Source organism: Macaca nemestrina, chromosome 4 (assembly GCF_043159975.1).
Source record: "Macaca nemestrina isolate mMacNem1 chromosome 4, mMacNem.hap1, whole genome shotgun sequence".
Lineage (NCBI taxonomy): Eukaryota > Metazoa > Chordata > Mammalia > Primates > Cercopithecidae > Macaca > Macaca nemestrina.
The window spans coordinates 32,430,856-32,455,316 of record NC_092128.1 but is presented as its reverse complement, the minus strand read 5'-3'; the positions used below and the strand labels follow the sequence as shown (position 1 = coordinate 32,455,316).

The 24,461-nt window shown below is 34.5% G+C and overlaps 1 protein-coding gene across 8 annotated transcripts in view; it reads right to left on the bottom strand.

Moving 5' to 3' along the window:
• LOC105474850 (glutamate metabotropic receptor 8) overlaps positions 1-24,461 on the bottom strand; it is an 808,970-nt gene that overhangs the window by 103,525 nt on the left and 680,984 nt on the right. The gene's annotated exons all lie outside the window — the stretch shown is intronic.

Sequence of the window (24,461 nt, the reverse complement as noted above, 5' to 3'; positions counted from 1 at the left end):
TTAGTACAAATGAGATTTTCCTTACTTTGCTCAGTATCTGCCTCAGGGCCTTAAAATCCAACCTTATGCTTTCAGGTTAAATCATAGAATAACTCTATTGAAATACAAGCAGTTCATGAAAGAGATAGTGCCAATCATTGATCTCTTACCTTGAATTTGGTTTTCTTATTAGACATACAGTAATTTTAGCAGAATGCTAATAGGACAAAACTGAAAATTATGGATGACAGGAGACCACTTACTATGAAAAGCAGCTACTATAAAAGGTAAGCTCTATGAAATGAGTAATTTTTTCACTGGTGTGAACAAACAGTGACTGGCATACAATTCGCCCTCAATACGTATTTGTTGAATTCGTGAGGGAGAAAGGATAGGAAAGGCACCACAGCAGAGCCCTGAGGAATAAGGATACGGCTTAGAAGTACTGGGATTTGGAAATAGAGGGTGCTGAAGAGGCACAGAAAAGGGAGATGAAGGAATGTTTCAGAAAAAAAGGATAACTTATTTTCATAAGTTCACCTTTACTGATAATCCAAAATAATTACTATACTCTGTGGCAGTCTACTCCACCATGGCCCCCACTAAGCTCACCTCTGAAAATTCATGTGCTCCTGTGGCCCCGTCCCACTTTGAATAGGGCTAGTCTGTGTAAACAATAGTATATTCCAGAAATGATGGTATGTCTCTTCTGAGGCCAGGTCATAAAAGGCATTTTGGTTTTAGCCTTGCCTCTGCTGGATAATTCACTTGAGCGGAAGCACTCCAGTGTCACTGATGCAGGACAGACGAGCCCCAAAGTGGGACCAAGCCTGCCAGAATTCTTGGCTTCACCCAGGAAAGAATTCAAGGGCAAGCTGCTGGCGGTTAGAAGAAAACAGCTTTACTGAAGCAGCAGTGTTCCAGTTCTAGACAGTGTTAGAGCTCCATGACTGTTCCTGCAGAGTTACCCTACAGGCAGAGAGCAACAGCTCAGGGCAGTTCTGCAGATTATGCAGTTCTGGGGATTATGCAGAAAGTTCTAGGAAAAGGGTAATAACTACTGGGTTGCAGGTCATTGCCATAGAAAGAGGCTGTAACTGCCATGGCAATGGTGGACATGTCTTATGGGAAGCTGCTTCTGTCCTGTCCCTGTTTTAACCAGCCCTCAGATTGGTCTGGTGTCCAAGTTCCACCTCCAGAGCCAACTCCCTCCAATACTCATCATCAATACTCTTAGCAGCCCTGTGGAAAGAATGGAGGCCTCCTGCCCACAGCAAGCACCAACTTCCCATGCGTGTGAAGGAGATGCCCAGAAAGTCATCGTCTGGCTCCAGTCAAGCCTTCAGGTGACATCTGAATGAATGATACCTTGAATACAACCTCATGAGAGACCCTGAGCCAGGAAAACCCAGCTAAGCTGTTCCTGAATTTCTGATCTACAGAATATTGTGAGATGAGGTTTATTGTTTTAAACTGCTACATTTTGGAGTTACTTGTTCTGCAACAATAGAAAATGAATGCAGCTCAAATTAAACTCAGCTACTTGGTGGCCACTTTCATTTTAATATCAGTGTAGTTATCCGTCCAGCAGGCACACCCAGGGACAGCTACTGTATACTTCCAAAACAGCCCGAAGTATGTAGCTTTAGCAATATTCCTTCCTCATTCTTATGGTGGCTTACTCTTTGACAATCAGGTGACTGAAATTGTTCTCATGAATGATTACTTAAGAATGTTTTCCTTTCTTGAATCTGGGGTGAATCGTTGAGGCCAGAGAACTGTAGTCTTCAAGCTCAATACTTTTAAAGGGCTGTCGAATCTCTTCAAGGTAGAGTAGAGACTTTGTGTCTTTAATTTCAGACATCCGCCCTTGAGAAAGTAGATGCTTCTTCATGAGGGCATTTGAGACTATTAGATCTATCCTGTCAGCTTACCACAAAAGAAATGTAATCTACTATAACCCTCTAGTTTCTTATTCAGTTTTAATGACTTAAAAATATTATATTTTATTTACTTATAAGATTGCAGGAAGAAAGAAAGGTAAATGGAAGCACACAGTGATTTCTTTCAAAAAACACTGAGAAAAAAATGAAATGCTCCACTGGGTGCTTCAGTAATTAACTTTATACCCTAATGGACTCTTACAAGATAAGAAAATATGTTTTTTAAGGTTATATGTAAAAGCTAATTACTGTAGAAACAAAATTGCATTTTGTTGGGAACCTCCATAGATTTACAATGTTCCTGCTCAAAAAAAAAAACAAACAAAACAACAACAACAACAACAACAAAACAGAAAAATATATTGGAAACATTAAACTTCAAGAAACCCTAAAGGTCAGTGTCTCTAATCACGTGTCGGAAGCTTTAATTCTCAATATGTATTATTTCTCAGAAGAACATAAGACGTGTTAAAAAAGAAATATACCTATATCAGATAAGTCTCATTACATAGGATAAGTATTTATCATTATAAGCTAAATGTGAAATTTTCCTTGATAAATTTTTAATGTTTCGTACCAATGAAAAAATGTTTTTCATAAATGAAAAATAAAGTTATAAGACTATGAAAAATACCAAAATTTTTAACAGCTATGAATTTTAAGTAAAAAAAAATTAAGCAATATGTGTGATATTTTTATTATAAAGGAGATTACAATGTTATAGTTTACAGTTTATGTTTTAATAAATATGTTAAATATACATGCTAAATATACATGACTTCATTTTCATCAAGGAATCTATTTATGCTAAACTATACTGTAAATTGATTTCATAGCTAACGTCTACAAACCAACTAGTATCCACTTCAAGAAAGGACAAATAACAAATGCTTGAACAAGGATCTTATAAATACAGTAATATTTGACACTAACAACTTATTTTACATAGTTGCTAAATAATAATTAAAGCCAACACTATTTGAAAGTAAATGAAAACTGCCTAATTTCCACAACTGTTACAAAGCATAAACAAAGATTATTCAACCTTTGTTTATTTCTATATTAACAAATTATACCATCTTTCATTATAAGTATAAAGAGATGCCTTAACTATAGATTTTTAAAATTTACCTTCTTCACCTTTGGTATTACTCTGTTATTAAGATGTTTTCAGTCTAAAATACATGGTATAACAAATGGGGGATAGTTATATAGATAGATCTTCCAGGGACAAAACAATGGCCTATTCTTATCTTGACAATGTTTACCAATAGTGATTCATTCAATAGGTTTCAATCCAGTGCATTTCAGAAAATGTAAGTCATCAGCTGGTTTCTGCTGTCAAATCCTGTTATTACTGCAGACAAGTACACAAACAATCATGAAACCAAAGTTTCGAGGTAAGTGTGCTTGCATTTTTAAATTTTCCATCTTTTCAGAAAAGTCAGTTAAGAGTACTGTTTTATAAACTCTTTAAAAAGAATATAATTTTTATGGAATAATTTTCTTCTGTATAGTTTTAATGACTCCTGAAGAAAGGATTACAAGAATGTTGAACAATTAAAAGCTCCATTACAATTAATAATTTTCAGTATTCATTACAGAACTCTGAATCTAATATCTCTAATACAATGTTTTTCTGAAATATCAAGTGGTATCTTTGTTAATGTGCTTACCATATGCAGGATGTGGGAAAATTTTAAATACAATGTTTACAGATAACTGATACTTAGTCATACCATTCTTAACACGTTTCCTCTTGCTCTATATATGTAAGCATAGTGTTAATAATTATTTTGTTGACTAGTTTGACACCCTGATATTCGAAACTCAACATATCTGACTTATGTAATGGAAGACTGCATGTGCAAATACTTCCAGAGACACTAATGATTATCTTTAAACCATTACTCATTAAATTTCTTGTAATCAATAGGCTTTATCAATGCATACAATCTGCATGTGTACTTAAAATTTCAAAATTTAATATTGTATTTTGCATATCACATGATTCACACATGAATGAGTACATGTGGCACAGTTAATTTGATAACAGAATATAAAATTATATAATTATATGTATTATATATATATGTGTTTGTGTGTGTGTGTATATATATATTCCTTAATATTCTGCATTTCCTTAGAGTCATGTACAGCTTTAAGTGACCACAAAGAAAACAATATTTTTCTCTTCTTCAAAGTGGCCCATGTCCTTTCAAAAATTTAATATGCTTGAGATGATCCCCAGGCTGAAATTCTGTTTTTCTGTGATGTTCCAGATCTACATAACCTTTAAAAGTGCAAAGACTTCTCCTATTTTAAAGACAATTTAAAATAAAATTAAGAAAAAAAAGTCATTTACATTAACATTGAAAATAAAATACCTAGGGATAAACTTAGTAAAAGAAGCACAAGACTTACCCAGGAAAAACTACAAAACATCATTGAAAAAAGTGAAAAAAAAAAAAGTATAAATAGGTGAAAAAAAATCCTATGTTTATGAATCAGATGATTTACTACTGCTAAGATAGCGATACTTCCCACATTGATCTGCATACATATTCAACACAATCCCAGTCAAAATCTCAGCTGGCTCCTTCACTGAAATTCATAATCTGATCCTAAAATTTATATGGAAATATAAGGACCCCAGAATAGCCAACATTTTGAAAGCAAAGAACAAAGACGGAGTATTCACATTTCCTGATTTTAAAACTTACTACAAAGGATGTAATAATCAAGACAACATAGTACAGGCATAATAATAAACAAATTAGTGGCGTAGACTAGAGAGTCCAGAAATAAACACCTACCCATATGCAAAATAATGAAGTTAGACACCTACCTCATACTGTATACAAAACTTAACTCAAAAAGTATCCAAGACACAATGCAACAACTAAAACTTAAAAACTCTTAGAAGAAAACAGGAGTAAATGTTTATGACCTTGTGTCAGGCAGTGTTTTTTAGATATGACACCAGAAGCAGAAGCAACAACAACAAAAAAATAAATTGCACTTCATCAATATGAAATAATTTTGTGGTTCAAGACACACCACCAAGACTGTTAAAAAACAACCCACAGGACAGGCAAAAATATTTTTAAGTCATTATTATCTCTATTAAGGAACTTGTATCCAGAATATATTTTTCAAAAACTGTTAAAATTCAGCAGTTAAAAGACCAATAATTCAATTACAAATAATTCCATTACAAATGAGCTAATAAATTGAATACACATTTCCCAAAGAAAATATACAAATGGTCAATAGTGCATGAAAATATACCTAACATTATTAGCTATCGGGGAAATCTAAATCAAAACCAGAGCACCAACCAGGACTATTATAATAAAAAATAAAGACAATAGCAAGTATTGATGAAGGAATTATTTGCATTGATGTGGCAATGTAAAATGGTACCGTAGCTTTGGAAAATTTGACAATTCCTTAGAAAGCTAAACACAGGGTTTCGATATGAGCTAGCAATTCCACTTCTAGGTATATATCAAAGATCGTTAAACACATATGTTCCCAAAAAAATTTGTGTATAAATGTTCGTAGCAGCATTATTAATAATACCCCTGAAAACCAGAAACAACACAAATGTCCATTAACTGATGAAAGGATAAACAAATGTGGTATATCTATATTACTTAGCAATAAAAAGTAATAGTGTATTGACACCTACTACAAAATTGATGGACCTTGAAAACATTACACTAAGAAATGATTGAAGCTAATCACAAAATACTACATATTGCATGTTTTTATTTTATATATAATATCCAGAATAGGCAAATCCATTGAATTCCAGGAACTAGGGAGGAAGGAAATAGAGAATGTCCACTAAAGGGTATGGGATTTCTTGGATGATGATGAAAATGATATAAAATTAGATATTGGTGATGGATGTACAACACTGTGAATATACAAAGAACCACTGAATTGCATACTTTGAAAGAGATCATTTTTGGCATGTAAGTTATCTCTATAAAGCTGTTATTTTAAAAATGTGGAGACTATTTAAGTTGATATTTTCAACTGGTTTTAAGACTCAGTCCTCTATTACTGTACAAAAACATACTGCATGCCCATTTTGTTCAAGGCACAAAGTTCAATGTGAGAATTTAACAAGACCAAGACATGGTTCTTGCCCTCCAGACACAATGTAGATGAGGAGAGAGAAAAACAAAGACCAATCGAGGCTCCCTTAGAGAAGGATGAAGAAATGGAACTGCTAGAAGAGCACACAACAGAACCACGATGACGAGGTTCATGGAAGTGCAGACAGCAGTCTGGAGGTTGTGCAGGAGACAAGGCACAGAAGAGGAGCTCAACAGCACATCAGGCAAAAAACAAAATTACTAACATACAGTCTCAAGAAGCCTTGACAAACTGGAGGAACTAAAAGTATTAATAATAGCAGGAAGGTAGATAAAAGCAATGGATGGAGAAGCAAGAAACAGGCCAGGAAAGAGGGTACGTGTGAGATCATGAAGGGCCTTGTGAGCCATTGAGAGGAGTTTGGATGCCATCCTGAAGGTAGTGGGGATCTTCCATAGGGATATAGCCAGGACAAAGATGATGAGACATGTTTTAGAATCTCTGGACTATAGGTTAGAAAGAAGACTGGAGGAGTCCAAGACTAGAGAGAAGTCAGTCACGCTGAGGCTGTTGCAGAATTCCAGACGAAAGATGACGACAGGAATCTGAGGAATGGCAGTGGCCATGGAAAAATGTAAGGATTCTGTCAGCTGCTTCTTCAAGGACCATCTAAATTTGTTAGATACAGATTATCAGGTACAAGGGTACATACAAGAAAGATTCCTGGAGCTAAGAGCTACTTGAGGTCATAGCATTCTAATCACTAAATACTTTGCTAGTGCTAAGGAATTCTGTCATGGGCTGAATTGTGTACCTCCCAAAATTCATATGTTGAAATCTTAGCCCTCAATATCTCAGAATGTGACTGTATTTGGAGACAGAATCTTTAAAGAGGTAATTAAAGTAAAATAAGATTACTAGGGTAGGTCATTATCCAATATAACTGATGTTTTTACAAGAAGACAGAACTAGGACACAGGCATGAATAGAGAGAAGGCCACGTAATGGCACAAGGAGAAAACCATCTATAAGTCAAGGAGTGAGGCCTCAGAGAAAAACAACTATGCCAACATCTTGGACTTCTGGCCTCCAGAACTATGAGAAAATAAATTTCTGTTATTTAAGCCACCCAGTCTGTGGTACTTTGTTGTGGCAACCCTAGAAAACTAATATAGGCTCTAAAGGGTCAGCATTCGTATTAATAAAGTATAGTCCAAAAATGCCTCATTTGACAGCTAATAAACGTGGGTTTGTACTAGGGGCTGTACATACAGAAAGGAATAGTTTCTTCTTTCATAGAGTCACAGTCCATGGGACAGAAAGTCAATTGATCAGTAATGATCAAAAAAATTACAAGTGATGTTAAAAAGTCATGCAAAGGATACCAGGAGAACATAGAGCTGGGGCACTTCAGCATCAGCACCGGGTAAAAAGTTTCTCAGGGAAGGTAAGACTGCCTTGAAAGATAAAATGGAACTGGAGAAGACAAAGAAAGGCATTTCAGTTGGATGAATCCTATAAGCAAACACACATTGTAATCACTGTAAGCAATACAGCATGATTAGAACACGGTGTGTATGACTACGAGACAGCCAGTGGCCATATAATGAGGCTTTGTAAGGAGCACCAAGTTTGCAGACTTTATTCTTTAAAGCTGTGGTGAGTGATTAAAGGACTTTTGGGCAAATATATGACATGATAGTATTATTTTTTTAATTTTTGAGAGTTCACTGTGGTGACAGATCAGAGGGAGGATGGCAGAGAAGCAAGAATACGGATTAGAGAAATACTGCCATAATGTCAGGCAAAACAAGACCTTGCAGACTGTGTCTAAGCGGTGGTGATGAAGAAGATAGGATAGATTTGAGATACAGTAAAGACAACAGAGATCATGGTAGAGTAAGGGCAAAAGATGCATGAAAAGATGGGATCTAGTTTTCCGATTTGACATTCATCTTTAGCGTTTCACTTCCTTTTACTGCATGCATAAATCCAATAAAGCAGCCTACATGGACATCCATGCATGATCTTGTCCCTGTCTAACTCCCAGGCAGTGCGCAACCATCATTTAGCAATCCTCCTTAGTTCTTTTAGTGTTCTTCCATGGACTTTTACAGTACATGATTATGTATTTGTTTGATTTTATTTTTATTTTCAACAGTGGGTTTTCCTCTTACCGGCCACCCAATCTGGGAAGTGAGGAGCGCCTCTGCCCGGCTGCTGTGCCACCTTCCAAGTGTGAAGTGACAGCCTTGCGTGTGATCTTTTCTGTCTTCCCCAAGTTTGCATTTTCGACATTAAAGTTTACTTTTTAATTAAAAATATATATATAAAATAAAAAGTGGGTTTTAAATTTTAGGTTATATTCCTAAGAATCACTTAAGGGTTTACTTAAAATGCATATTTCTCATTCTTAGAGATTACAACTCAATAGGTCTGAGAGAGAACCCTATGTTGGCATGTTTCAAAGAATCCCTCCTTCCTCTAGTGATTCTGACACATGCAAGTAATGAACTGTGCTTTGCTAAGCCACTAATTAAAAGTTTATTTTCCTCAGGAAAGTAGACATCAGGTCTGATTTTCCTCCACTGTGTTCCAGATCCTAACATCATGACTAGACCTAATAGGCATCAATAAATATTTCTGAATGAATGAAGAAAGACTAATGTGAATAGGTATGGTACCCTTCACTGAAAAGGGGCGTACAAGGGAATGATTGGTTTTGAAAGGCTGATCATGACTTAGTTCATGGGCTTCTGAGTCAAGTTTGCCTAGAGGTAAAGATTTCAAAGGCACAGTTATATGCAAGGCAATTGAGGTCATGAATATTTATAAGAGAGCTCTCTCCCACAGACATGAAGTACAAAGAGAAGATGGCACAAATGGAGCACTAGAAACAGTCAATTTAAGAAGCACACTCAGGAAGACCAGCGGAAAATGATGTAAAAACATGATCAAATGGTAACTAGGGAAGAGTCTAGTCCACAGTCCAAGAGGTCAAACAAATAGTTAATTTCAGGAATGACGAAGTACTTAGTAATGTATGAAGACAGTCAAATTTCATAACCATAGGATTTGAAAATTTAGGGGCCCTGTTTACCTTCATGAGATAACTTCTGTGAAGTCTTCTGTTATCGACTTTGCCCCAGACAGGTGGATATGTTCCTTCTCTGTGTTTCAACCTCCTCCAAGACATACTTTCATTGCAACATTTTGGCATTATATGGTGATTATCTGTTGATGTGTTTATTTCCCCACCAGAATGACAGCACATTAATCTCAAGGACCAAATATTTTTATACCCAACCCCTATATTAAGACCTAGGACTTACTAGGAGTTCCATGTTTGATAAATATATAACTTGATTAATAAACAGAACATGTGATAAACTTATCTATGACTAGAAATTTATAACTTCTCTCTATTTAGTGTTTGAGTAGGCCTGGCTTTAGGCAGTAGGCAGATGGGAGTACTAAACTTATCATTTCCTAAATCTGTATGGTCTCTAGATTATGTCATCCATAACTTCAGAGAAGCTAATTTTGAGGAGACTAAGTACCCTGATGCATACCTCACAAGGATGTTTGGAAGACCTAACAAATTAATATTTTGAAAGTATTGTTTTTTGTTTTGTTTTGTTTTTGAGACGGAGTCTCACTCTGTCGCCCAGGCTGGGTGGCATGATCTCAGCTCACTGCAACCTCCGCCTCCTGGGTTCAAATGATTCTTCTGCCTCAGCCTCCCGAGTAGCTGGGACTACAGGTGCATGACACCATGCCCAGCTAATTTTTGTATTTTTAGTAGAGACGGGGTTTCACTATATTGGTCAGGCTGGTCTTGAACTCCTGACCTTGTGATCCACCTGCCTTGGCCTCCCAAAGTGCTGGGATTACAAGCGTGAGCCAACGTGCCTGGCCTTCAAAGTATTTTATGAACAGATGATGTAAAAGATAGAAACTGCAGGTTCCTTTATTAGGACTGAGAGGAGCACTGGAGAAAAGATATCCACTCTCTACCCATCATTAAATATAGTTGGTCTGTCCAAAAATTATATCATGAGCAAAAAGTCAAAAGTCACCCTCTCTGGATTTCATCCAGACTTGCTATTCCTTGCTTTTATCTTCCAACAATCTCAGCTCTTAATGGTAGTTTCTGGTAATTGTTACATGAAGTGCCCCATCTTTCACTCCAGTTCTATGCAGAAAAAGCCATGTAAAAGAGTGCCTTCTCCCCTTAAGTCCAAGTCCACAGATGGTGGCACCTTGAGTGTGCATGTTGGCATATGTATTGTGGATGAGGTGGTTTGAGGGAAGGGTGCAGGAAGTCAGACTTGTAATATTTTGGGTAAATGGGATGTAGTAACTTTATTATAAGGCTTCACCTCAACACAGTGCATATGCAAATATGCAGGGCACATATGGTATTTTTGCAAGAGTATTGAAGTAGAATAATCTTTTCCCTTAAATCTTAACTCATAATTATAATTTGGATATCACAGAGTGACCATTTTTAATTAGAAGCCACTGAGTTATATTTTTGTTACTATGTTCATGATAAGATTATAGATGGCCAAATTTAGAGTTTCAAATAATTTCCTTCAATAAAATATTTTCACGTAGGATTACTTCATCTGAATATTTACCATAAAAACTACTATTTTAACTATTTTAATGTTATATTTTTGTGACTAGTATTTAAAAGTATTATAGTATTCATGTTTTTGAACTTAAAAGTCAGCTAAATTTTAAAATATGACTTAAACGTTATACATAAATAATTACATTGAATCTATATGGTCAGTACTTCATGATAACTAAATCTAATTAAATTGATCCTTCATTGCTAATAAGTAGAAGTTAATAATACTAAAATCAGCTCAGAACTAGTACTCTCTAATGTCTATACTGCGAATTTTGAGAATATTTCATTTAATTATGTAAATTTCTTTTTTCCATGTACTCATTTGATTCGTGCATGCAGAAACTAAGATAATTCATTGTAAATTATTCTGTGATATTTTGAACAATATAGGAGATGTTCTGTTCAGTGCAAAACACTTTTCCATTTCAGTGTTAGCCCATATGACTCAACGTGTATTTAATGCAATCTATAGAAGGTTACAGGAACACGTGTCTTCAGAATGTTAAAGATAGACGAAGAGTTTTGGAATGAATATTTTCAGTGGCAAGTTATATTATATTAGTAAACAAACAAAACATAAAGATGATAATAATAGTAATAATAATATTTACTGAGGACATACTATGTGTCAGATTGTTCTAATCACTTAACATTTAATGCTTATAGCAACCCCATGAGTTAAGTATTTTCCTCCTATTTTGTTTAAAGAAATATAGAACAGTGGCTGATATGCATCACATCACACAGCTAGTAAATGATGTCTAATAGATTCGAGTCCAGGGTGACTGAATCACATTTTACTGCCTCTCCTCAATGCTCCCGGGGCAGTGCATGAGCCATAATAGATAGCCAAGATGTTTTGAAAACCAACTCTATCAGGAACATCCCAGGCAGAAAAGGGAGCAGAGGAGATAGGAGACAGCGAAGTCAACATAAGGCATTTAAAATAATAGTCCAAGTGAAGGGAATATGGCCCTACACAGGAGAGGCCTTAGACAGGAGCAGGGAATGAATGAGTCAGGCCAGGCGATCAGTTCACTAAGAATAGAAAAGAAAGAGTTCAAAATGGATTTAGAAAGAAGGAGCAAAATAATTTGGTAGTAATTTGTTTAAAGGATTTATTCTCACAGGACAACTTAGAATAAGGTAAATGTTTGTTTCATGGTGTGAGAATGCTACATCTTAGTGATTCCTTTTCCCTCATAATCATTACAGTAAGATACACACTCCAGCTAGGATTATTCTAGTCATTTCATTCTATGTGAGACATCATAATCATTTTTATATAAATTTAGCATATTTTATTCAAAGCAACCCTAAATGAAACTCTTCCTACAAAGTAAATCAAGGGGTCTCTTGGATGCAAGACACCTGGTACAGTTAGTATTGGGATACCATCGTGAAATTAGTTGTACCAAGTAAAAATCTGAATCCTGAGTTTTGAGTCTTCCAGTTCTGTTTTCCTACCTGGGTCACAGAATACTATTAACCAGTCTTATACAATTAACAAGGGATTTGAAGGTTCGCCTTTGGGAAATTTTAGATTTAGCAACATAAAAGATCAAAATGTTGTAATATTAGGTGATTTTTCAATGAAGCTCGCTGTCAACATCCAAGTGCAAAGAGTTTTAAATCAGCGTTTTAGTGCACCTTACATATAAATGGAAGTCCAAAGATCATTGGGCATTTGAAGAAATATTCTGCCATGCAAAATCAACATTAAACAAATAGAGAGAAAAGTAATTTGGGGAAAATCGAGTCTTTTTCCCCAATGCATGGAGAGGGAGGTATCTAAAGTTATCTATAACTTCAGAGATTGTTAAAAAATAGATGCATTAAAATAGGAAGTTTCTATAAAAAAATTCAGAAAGCATGAGAGAATAAATTAACTATAATTATTATGTTTAATAATATATCTATGATACATTACCATTCATTATTATTCATAATAAATTATAATTCTGGATAATAACTATAATTCTGATTGAAATCTCAGAAACGAAGACTCAGTAGAATAATTTGAAGGTAAAGTTGAGATAATCTCCCAGAAATTTAAGCAAAAAGACATAGAGAAAAAAATTACGCAAAAAAAGTTAATTAAAGATAATTTCAGCATGCTCAATATTTATAAGAAGAATTCGTGGAAAAGCAAATAGGGAGTTGGAATTATTAAATAAAAATATCAAAATTTTTCCAGAATGAAAGTATATGAAATTCTAGATTAAAAGGTTCTACTGAGATTCTACTGCAACATACAAACATATGTTTATATCTTATAAAATTAGTTTATATCTTGCAGAGATATCAGAAACCCGAGAACAAATAGATCATAAAAGATTCTGGAGAGCAAAAAAACAAAATTTAAAAAACCACTAGTTGATGTGCTGAACCTAAATAAGAAAATAAGTGAAGGAAGAGGGCGAGTTATCTACAGGAAATAGGAGACACACCACAAAAAAGATGTGAATCCACCATAAAAAGGATGCGAAGAACGTCCTCAGAATGACAGTCAAGGGAGACCCTAGGATGCAAGTTGTGCTGTTCACCTAGACAGGTACCAGTCTAAATTGGAGAAACTGGAGAGACTCTCTAAGAACATAAACTTTAACATCACACACCGAGACCTGTCGTGGGTGGGGGGGTGGGGGAGGGATAACCTTAGGAGAAATGCCTAATGTAGATGGCGAGTTGATGGGTGCAGCAAACCAACATGGCACATGTATACATATGTAACAAATCTGCACGTTGTGCACACGTACCCTAGAACTTAAAGTATAATTTTTTTTAAAAAAAAAAAAAGGAAAAGAAAAGAACATAAACTTGTTAACTATCCAAACGTCCTCTGGTAGAAAGTTTGGGAATAAATCGTCCTTAAGTATGTAAAAAACGAATCTTAATTACATAAAAACCGAAACAGAAACACTACGTATTTAAACAGATAACTTTAAAAATTATGGTTACTAGCTATAAGGACAACAAAAATATTTCCAAGAAAATAAAAGTAATCAAAGCATAACAGGTGACACAGTTATGAGCAGCATCTATATGACCATGATAATGTAAGGTATGGTGTAGCTACAATGGGAAGATGGTAGGACAGGAAGTATAAATAACAGGGGTAAAACAGGTATAAAGGAGATAATTCCTCATTTCCCATGGTGAGAAATCAATATAAATAAACATAGCAGAAAAGTAAGAAGTAAGAAGTAAGTGTGAGCAAGTTATTCAGGAGAGAAGAGTAAAACACATCAAGGACCCATTAATTTAAAACGTTGACTGTAGTTGACTTTGGGCATCTGAAACTAAGGGCAGAAGTACTGGAGGCTGCCATCTTCCAAATGAGCTTGGTGGGACCAATGACCATTTAAAATCATAAGTATAAATAAATTTAATAAGCATTTTAAAGAAGAGCAAGTTGAAATGAAAAGTTAAGAAACCTAATTGAAAAGGAAGACAGATAAGAGACAAAGTACAGAGAGCTAAAAATGAAATTGCAAATTTAAATCCACATAGAAAACATTGAAGTGCAGAGTAGAGGTAGAGTTTGCATAAAGTCAAATTATTAATGTAGAAACCACATAAAGCTTCTTCTACAAACCACTGAAGAAAAAAATACAAACATGGAACATATAATAGAAAATATGGAAGAAAAGAGAAGACAGAGGCTATTCAGAGAATTATAGATCCAAACAGCTGTTATAGAAAAATAAAATCAAAGTTATATGGAAAGATTTTTTTTTTTCTGAAGAAACATCTATGCAAATAGATTGAAATTCAAAATCAATGGAAGGAACTGACAAAATATAAGATTATTTTGGCGGGGAATTACAAGTTAAAGAAAAGCCCAATAAAATTCAAGCAAGGATCCCCCGCCCCTAATAAAATCATCTAGTAAAAATCTTTTAAAAAGATAGTCTCAAGTTTTGATGCAGCCTTCTCATTATCTTTTATTTCTGAATGATCCTGATTGCACTTTTGACCTGACTTGCTGAAAAGTTATTATTTAATTTCTAAGTGGTTGTATTTTACATTTATACTTCTATTTATTTATAGTTATTCTGCCACAATACAAATGCAGAATAAAAAGAAGCATAATACTTTTTAGGAGAAACTCTTATGATCACATAATTAATAATCTGACAAGGTTTATTTTATGTTTGAGGACTAGAAGGAAATTGTCAGATATACAATCATTCAGAAAATATAACATTTAAGGACACTTTATTGGGAAAAATTACCTGAATATGTAATGCAATCTACTAAAAATTCAATCTACTAAAAATTCAAGCAAACTTGAGAAGTCCAATAAAGGAGCCATAATCACTGTCATAAATGACTGTGATTGCTGAAACATGTGAGAAACCTACAAAAATATGAGTAAAGTTAGTTATAAAACAGGATTCTATTATCAAAAATAGTTATGAAGAATATACAATATACATGTAAGAATATAATAACAGTAATCTAGATCCTAACGCCCAGGTCTCGGTGAAAATATAACTTGCATGTTGTTTTATGGGCAACAAAGCAAACAGCAAGAAAAAAAAACTGTTAGAAAAATGACAAATTGACAAGTTTCAGAGTTCAGTGATAATGTTTTTGTTTTCGTTCTTTTGGTTTTTTTTTTTTTTTTTTTTTTTTGCTTTGTTTTGTTTTGTTTCAAAGACACAGTCTCCCTCTGTCCCCAGGCTAGAATGCAGTGGAGTGATCTCGGTTCACTGCAACCTCTGCCTCCCGGGTTCAAGCAATTCTCCTGCCTCAGCCCCCCAAGCAGCTGGGACTACAGGCGCCAGCCACCACCCCCGGCTAATTTTTGCATTTTTAATAGAGATGAGGTTTCACCATGTTGGCAAAGATGGTCTCCATCTCTTGCCCTCATGATCCGCCCGCCTTGACCTCCCAAAGTGCTGGGATTACAGGCATGAGCCACTGCACCTGGCCAAAAATGTATTTTTTAAAATGAATCATAAAGAAATTCTTAATAGATTAAACTTTTCTAAACAAAAAACTTTGTTTAGGCCACATTTTCTGATAACTTTGTAGTAAAACTAGAAATAAATGAGATTATAAGCATAAAATGCAACCACTTCGAAATTAAACAATAATTCTTCCCAATAAGTCAGGTGAAAAGTGCAATTAGGACCATTTAGAAAAAAAGATAATGAGAAAGCTGCATCAAAACTTAAGTTTACACACAAATCTGTACTTATAACAAAAATTTGTATCATTCAATGTTTTATTTTAAAACAGGAAATAATAAAAATAAACGAACTTAGTATTAATTATAGAGGAAAGGCACAGATAATACATAAAACTATAAGAAGTAGAGGGAAGAATTAATTTAAAAAAAGACTTAGAAACAGAATAATGGTGAATTAATTAAAAACAAAATCTAAGAACAGTTTCTATGGAATAGCCAGTTAAAATTACAGATAGCTGGCAAGTCTAATTGAGGGAGAAAAAAAAGAGAGGAAAAAACTTAAATACGCAGCCTTGACTCTGAGACACAGATGTAACGATGAACACAAAAAAGGAAAATAATAAGAAAATACCATATCTATGAAATTAAATAATAATATAACATAATATAATATTGCTGTATTGCTTTTTAAACATCCCTGGTCTCCCACGTCTTGAAAGTACCATCTGTGACATAGTTGTATTCTTTAACTCCTGCGTTCTTATTCTTTCTTGACCATACCTTTAGAAGCAATGTTTTATGTCTCCTGTACCATCTTCCCCATGCAAAATAGCTTTTACCATCTATTCATTTTAAATGCTCATGAGAAAGGTATCTGCATTCAAATCTAATGGCCTCTTTTCTATCTACCTCTTTTTTGAAGCCCTCCATACTTGAGATCTGAACACTATCACTATTATTTCTCCTTGTCATGAATGCTGGTTCACTCTTCTTGTTGATAGTTCCCCTATGACTGCCCATGGTTTTATCCTTAATATTTTTTGACTTGTCTTTGTCAGAGGTCCCAACTATTCCCTGGCCTTAATGAACTAGAACATTTCCAATGGCCTGCAGACCAAGCTCTGTGAGATAGAACTAAAGGATGAGACATAAAGCTCATCATGTCTACAAACGGATTCACCATTTGGCCGAAACATTTTCTTCTTGATTTCTCTAATTTTTTTCAACTCAGTTTTATGCCCTATATTTGCAACCATATGTAATTTTTTTAAATCCATCCATGTTTTTTTCTGGCCCTGCTGGAACCATTCATCATAATGCCATTCCTTGACTACCACAAAGGAAACTTAACTAGGCTTTCTTTCTCTTCTAATCCATCTTGCACATAGAAATCAGGGCCAGATAAAATACTCTTAATATTCTCTTTGTTTGCTTGTTTACTTCTCTAATGAAAATTTACAACTTCTCACAGTTTACAAAGCAAAATAAACATTAGTAGTCTGACTTTATGCCCTCACTCTTTCCCAATCTACCTTTTGAGCATCACACAAAATGCTCATACGAAAATTATATGCTTCACTCAATTTTTGTATTCATCTTCTCTTATGTATGTCTCTATTGACTCTTGTTTTGCCCCTGCTTTGAAGACCATTCTTCCATTCCTAGCTGTCAAAACACTACTATTCCTTCAATAATTATTCAAATGCCTCTTCCATTAATTTGTACCTGATCACTCGAATCATAAGTGGCCCATCCCTCCTCTCACATCATGCAATTTTGTTGATATCACTTGTATGATAATTTCATTATGCTCCTATATTATAATGAACTCTTCTATTAGTTTTAAACCTCCTTTAAGTCACAGAGAGTGCCTAATATGTCCCTTAAATATGTCTTATACTTTGGCTCCATATTATTTTACTTAAGTTAGCATTGCATAAAAAAGGTGCTAATAATATTTTAATGTACAATCTTGAGATAATACAATCCAACTTTCAATTTTTGTAAGTATTAGGAAATAGCATAAATGTAATAAAGCAAGTATGTGCTATCATTCTTTGGGCACTTTTGAAAATTATACAATACAAGCTAATACTCCAAAATCCATTTCTATATACTTTCTCTTCATTATATAAACTTTCCAGGATTGAATATCCAGTTAACCTCACTCTGAAATATAAAACAGAATGTATAATGGCAAAATTCCTAAGCACTTACTATGTGTTATTTGTTGGCCAAAGCATTTTAGCTAATTACATTTATTTAAAATGGTTATACATGTTATTGGCCTGGTTTATCTTTAAATAGGAACATCTATCTTTTGTCATTATAAGTTTCCAGTTTCCAATAATAAAATCATTCTTCATAACTTGAAAGCCATATTGACGATTCATTTTGAAAATTTTCATCTTTAAATAAACATTAGGCTTTGGAATAAGATCAAGATTTAAGTCTCTTATTTATAACTTGCTAAACATATTTCCCCAAGCCTCAATTTCCCCATCTGAGAAAATAAATCAGTAAAACCTTACTTCAAATGATTTTTTAGTATTGAATGGATGAATCCATATAAATAACCTAGAACAGGGAGGCGTAATAGTCATAGTTAGCAATAGCTAATATCATCATCAACAACCACCACCAATCCCTCCTCCTGTTCACTCACCTACTTATTCCGCCCAACACCGTAACTGCTGCTATTCTTCTTCCTAAAATAAATGTGATGTATCCCCTACTTCCTGCTTAAATTGGATAGAGATTCTATTTTCCATTTCCCATTTTAACAACACTATAATAAACAACAGATAAATCATTTTTTAAAAATCCCAAATGTTCTCTTCTTTGTATAAAATTTATTCCAGACAATGTACAGCTCTGGTGTACCATTGCTATCATTTCATTACTATGTAACTGATACATTGTATGTGACATATTCTGCTGGGTTATTTTAATTAAATAAGCACAATGTTGCAGCTCTATTTTTTTTTCATTTTTAAAATGGAATGAAATATTAAAATGCCAGCTTTGTGACCTTGACTTCTCCAAAACAATATTTTGTTTGACCAAAAGTAGTTCTGAAAGGTGAATTCTTCCCATAAATGAATAAAACTCAATGTAATACTCTGCTTGGCATGGATTATAACCTGTCTCCATCCCCCAATGCATAACATGAACCCTCTAACACATCTAATACATCTAGTTTTGAATATATTAAGAACATCACATGGGAGTAATCTAAACTCAGACTCAGATATTGAACTCTTAGAGGCTAACCTAATACCCAATTGTATTGATTACAATACAAAATATGGTTTCATTGCACTCATCTCAAGAGATTTGCTAGGTGATGATGTTTGTAAAAATTGTACACATTACTATGGATATAGCTGGAAAGCAAATCAATGATAGCTTAGCAATCAAAATATTAAGAGTACACATAAACACAAGAGGAAAGCTGAATGCATTTTGGATTGCCAGTGGCAGGGCAGTTAGTTTCCTTACTCACCAACTTGCAAAAGATACAAAATGGGATTTACTCCCAATGTTCATGGTACTCTTATGTACTTTATTTTTCATTGTCAATGCCTACCTTCTGCAAGTACATATATAGTAATGTATCATTGTTTCATATTTGGAAAAATATATTCCAATCTTTCCTCGAATAAATGAAATTTAAAATGAATTAAGTGCTTCCTAAAATTGTTTAAGCTATTAGTTTCAGTGTAAAGGAACAGAAAATAGCACATCTTTAATTACTAAACATGTAAATATAGACATAAGATTGTTTAAAAATTGCAGATAAAAATCAAAACATAAAGATAAGTTTTAGAGAAAACAGCTCAATAATAAATCAAGCAAAAGAGTAACAAGGGAGGCCAGGTGTGGTGGCTCTTGCCTGTAATACCAGCATAATCCCAGCACTTTGGTAGGCTGAGATGGGCAGACAGCTTGAGCTAAGAAGTTTGAGACCAGCCTAGGTAACATAGCAAGACCCAATTTCTACAAAAAAAAAAAAAAATCATAATAATAATTAGCCTGATGTGGTGGCACATGCCTGTAGTTCCAGCTACTCAGGAAACTGAGGTGGAAGGACTGCTTGAGCCCAGGAGGTCGAGGTTGCAGTGAGTTATGATCATGCCACTGCACTCCAGCCTGGGTGACAGAATGAAATCCTATTTCAAATAAACAAAAATTGAAAAGAGTCACAAGGAAGAAAAGAACAAAAGGCAAAGCACATGGTATATAACAAAACCTAGAAATAGTCTCCTGCTTAGAGGAAGAAATGAGATAGAAAGTATAGTTAACCAAAATTATTTTTATAAAAGTTTTCAGAAATAGTTTTTCTTCCATTTTCTGTTTTTGTTTCCAGTCTTCCTTTTTATTGTTATATAGGCTAATTTTTAGGGTATTAAATTATATAACTTTCTTTCTAATATATTACGAACTTCACAAGGTTAATATTTATCATTCTTAAAGAACTTTCTGTTTTGTTTGGCAAATAAATGCAAGAAGAAAAGAGTAAGTTGGAATTTGAGATTCCAATTTGTGGCACAGAGATTCCTCTTATTTTTAGAATGGAAATGATGGATGTGTTGTCTGTAACTCAAAATGAAAATGTGAGAGCAGTAAGAATAAATTATGATGTTAAAACTCAAAGAAACACTTAAAAACAAAACAAAGAACATAGATAAAATTATTTAGAACAGAAACACAAATAGAACAAAACAGATGCAATTTATCTTTTTGATAGATTCATAGAAAGCTTAATCTGGTCCGTGTGAACAGGGGAGAGTAAGGTACAATTTATAGTCGATCCCATTACACGGTGTCAAGTTAGGTTGCAAACCGAGTGCCCATAGCTGGACGTGAAGAAGAAAAGTAGGCACATGATGAAAGGAGCTTCAGATTAATTGCTCAGGCCAAGAGACTGTCTTCACGGCCTGGGCTAAGAGGTAGGCAGAATATTCAACAGTGTATGGTTAAATTTATCTTGCATCACTACCAGACAATGCTAAAAACAGCTATAAACTAGAATCCCTGTCTTGTCACACATAAATATGATCTAAACATAAATCCAATCCATTAATTATCCATTATTATAAAATGAACAATTACCACAAATACCTGCATTTACTATACTTGCTATATTTCATATTCTTATTAATTTGTCCAGCTATTGTTTATATTTATAATTGTTTTTGTAAATATTACAATTATAATTGTTCCTATATCAAATTAATTTTACAGTAAAATAATTTATTATGAGGATTTCTGCTATTTGACACTTTAGATCACTACATGAAGCACCTACTAGCAGTTTGTTACTGTTGTTCAATCTTTATAGCTCTGTTTAGCTCAGTTTTCTATTCAGTGTTTGTTTACTTATACAGATGCAAATGCTCACTTTATTCTTCCTAAAATAAGTGTGGAATACAAATGCTCTCAGATTGAATTCCTCTTTGAACCATACATTTGAATACTCTCTGCTTAATATTTGCTAATGCCCATGAAAAGCAATTTGATTGACTGTGAAAGGACATATCAAGGAAAACTCATATCTCAGAATACTAAAATGAAGTACAATGACTATGTCTACAAAGCACCAAAAATATCCAGTTGAAACGCGAACATATTCCCATCTCTGAAAAACCGAAAACAGCTTGAGCACTTTCTTACCCTTACTTCCCCAAATAATAAATTGTCTTGGGGTTGGATACATATAGTTGAAGAATTATCCCCTCGTTTAAAGTTACTTGAATGAGAGACAAAATACTTTGTATCCGTGAAATGAAGTAACTCATGAGAGCAGCTGCATGTTTGAATAATTTCAGTTCTCAAAGTTACTGAAGCCTTTAAAACCAGTTATTGTTTTGTGTTTTTCAGATTAGCACCTAATATTGTAAAGCCTCAAACCAAGGCTCAGGGATGACACTACAACTAGAGTGACAATGGAGAAGCAGTCCTCCTCTTTAAAAAAAAAAAAAAAGTGGGCCAGGCACAGTGACTCATGCGTGCCATCCCAGCACTTTGGGAGGCAGAGGTGGCTGGATCACCTGAGGTCAGGAGTTCAAGACCAGCCTGGTCAACATGGTGAAAACCAATCTCTACTAAAGATACAAAAATTAGCCGGGTGTGGTGGCAGGTGCCTGTAATCACAGCTACTCGGGAGACTGAGGCAGGAGATTTGCTTGATCGCAGGAGGCAGAGGTTGCAGTGAGCCGAGATCACACCACTGCACTTCAGCCTGGGTGACAGAGCAAGGCTCCGTCTCGGGGGGAGAAAAAAAAAAAAAAGTGTCCATAATTTTCATTAGAAAACTTTCCTCTTTTTCACGGGAGAAATTCCAGTCTTGTAAATGTCAGTCATGGTTCAGACTATTTATTTTAAAAAGATATAAACAAAAGACTCCAAATGTATGTATTTTTGTTCCAAAAATGCATTTTGTCTCTAAAGAGAATGTCAGTTCCATTCCATTGTCTTTAGTTTCTTTCCCTAATCAGATATAAATGAAAGACTTCTTCATTGGTATCTTTTGGTGTCTTTAGTTTTATTTGTAACTCATAAGACTACTTGAAAGAAATAAGGAAATACTATTAAGTACTGTTTTCAAGTAAAAGGCCAAGGAACAGCACAAAGAAGAAACACAAAGAAAAAGATAAGATAGAGCCTCGTTCTTGCTCTGAAAAATGAGCTGCCTGTGGGGAAGCTGCTCCCCTAAAGAAGGGATCAGGGAGATCTTCCTGTGATATTCACTGGAATACTGTCTCCCAATAGACACTGGCAAGTACAGAAGACCTCACAGTGCCTTGCTGGCGATTTTCTCCTCATTAGAGTATATTTAAGAAGAAAACTTTGAAATCTTAAAAGAGAGCAAAGGCAGCTGTATTAGGGTAAGACTGGATAATGCTCTGGATCCATTACCACAAGGATAGCAAATAACAAAGAAAAGTAACATGTATCCGACAGAGATGGGCTCAGGTGCTTGGAAGCACTCTTGGTCCATCCTTACTGTCTCTGTACATTTTTCTCTCACACCAGCACAGGGCACTTCGTTGCTGCTTCTGTTTCCGTCTTGCCAGAATCCATCTTCACTCTTGTGACAATCTTCCTTTCAGTTTTAGTAAAACAACCACAAGTGGCAATCATAAGAAATTTCTGGAAATTCCCCATTGTTGCTGTACAACCTTTCCTATTACAGAATTCACTGTGAGTAAAGAATCAAAATATGAAATTCTAGCTAATACCAATGTAATGAGTAGCTCCAAAAAAGTTTTAATGTTTTCTTAGCAAGATCTTTTTATTCATTCATTGCCATATCTTACTCATCTTTGCATGCTCAGAATTTGGGCAAAGTGTAAATGTAGAAATATGGCAACATGTATGTATACGACAAGGTATGTATATATGTATGTGTATATTGACTATATGCATATGTATGTATATTATATATACTATATATATGTGCTTGCTAAGCACATGTTGAATACCAATAAGTAATATAAAGATGTACTTTAAGTTTGCTTTGAACTGAAAATTATAAAGGAATTCTGGTTTCACAAAAAAATCAGAAGAGAATAATTTGAATTAAAATCAAACATAAATTCATATTAACATATGGCATCTGTTATTGGATTTGAAGAATTTTCACAGATCACATTTATAAGGTACATTTCAACAAATTTATAATTAACTGTCGTAATGCAACTTGAGTAAGCTCAGGGTTAAAAGGGTGGAAGGATAGGATCAAAATTCTAGGTAGCATTTATGATTTGTGTTAGGTTAACAGAGAGTTAAGTACATGTAAGTACCACAGTCAAGAGCAAAAATGGCTAATAGCTTACAACTGTGTAGCAAGTATAGTTCAGAGTTCTTTTTATGTATTTCCTTATTAATCTTAAAACATCCCTATTGATATCATAAGTGTACAATTGAAGAAAATTACACAAAGTGAGAAAATCTAATTTGCCAAGGACCATGTGTATAATATACGTGTATATATACACATAGAGTAAGTGGCAAAGCTGTGCTCAGCCAAGGTAGCTTAACCACAAAGCCACCCTCTCAACCTCTATAGGCCTCTGTATGCTGTTTCCAGGACCTTCCAGATTCCAAAATCCATGGATTCTGAAATCTTTTATATAAGATGGTGTAATATTTGCTTATAACCTACACACATCCTACTGTATACTTGAAATCATTTCTAGGTTAATTACAATGCCTCATACAATGTAAAAACAGTTTTCTGTGAAAACTGTTTTTATACTGCATTTTTTAGGGAATAATGATGAGGAAAAATGTCTTTACATGGTTAGCACAGACACCACCATTCCTTTTTTTTTTTTTCTGAATATTTTCAACCTGTGGTTGATTGAATCCGCAGATGTGGAACCCACAGATACCAAGGGCTGACTGTACCTAAATGGCCTGTACAAAGAGCAATAAGTCATCATTCAATATCAAAAGTGGTAAGCAATCAGGAAAACAAAGATACATTGCAAAGACCAAAGTAGTGAATCTAACCAAAGACCAGGAATAGTTTAGGAATCAGAAATTCAAGAATCAAGTCAGGTGGAGCAATACTATCTACAATGAGTGAAGAGAGAGACAGGTACTGATGCAAGGCACCCTCACATGCATTTTTCCAGAGCAAATCATGGCTTGTAAGTGGCGTGAGTAATGTGCACAAGGAAATGGGCTCCAGATAGCTGGAAAGTCAGAGCAAGTTTGATATTGATCTTGAAGGACATGTCAGCTACTGGTAAAGTGTTTTTTGTTGTTGCTGTTGTTGTTGTTGTTTTATTTTTTTTATTTTTTTGAGGGAGACTCTTGCTCTACCGCCCAGGCTGGAGTGCAGTGGTGCGATCTT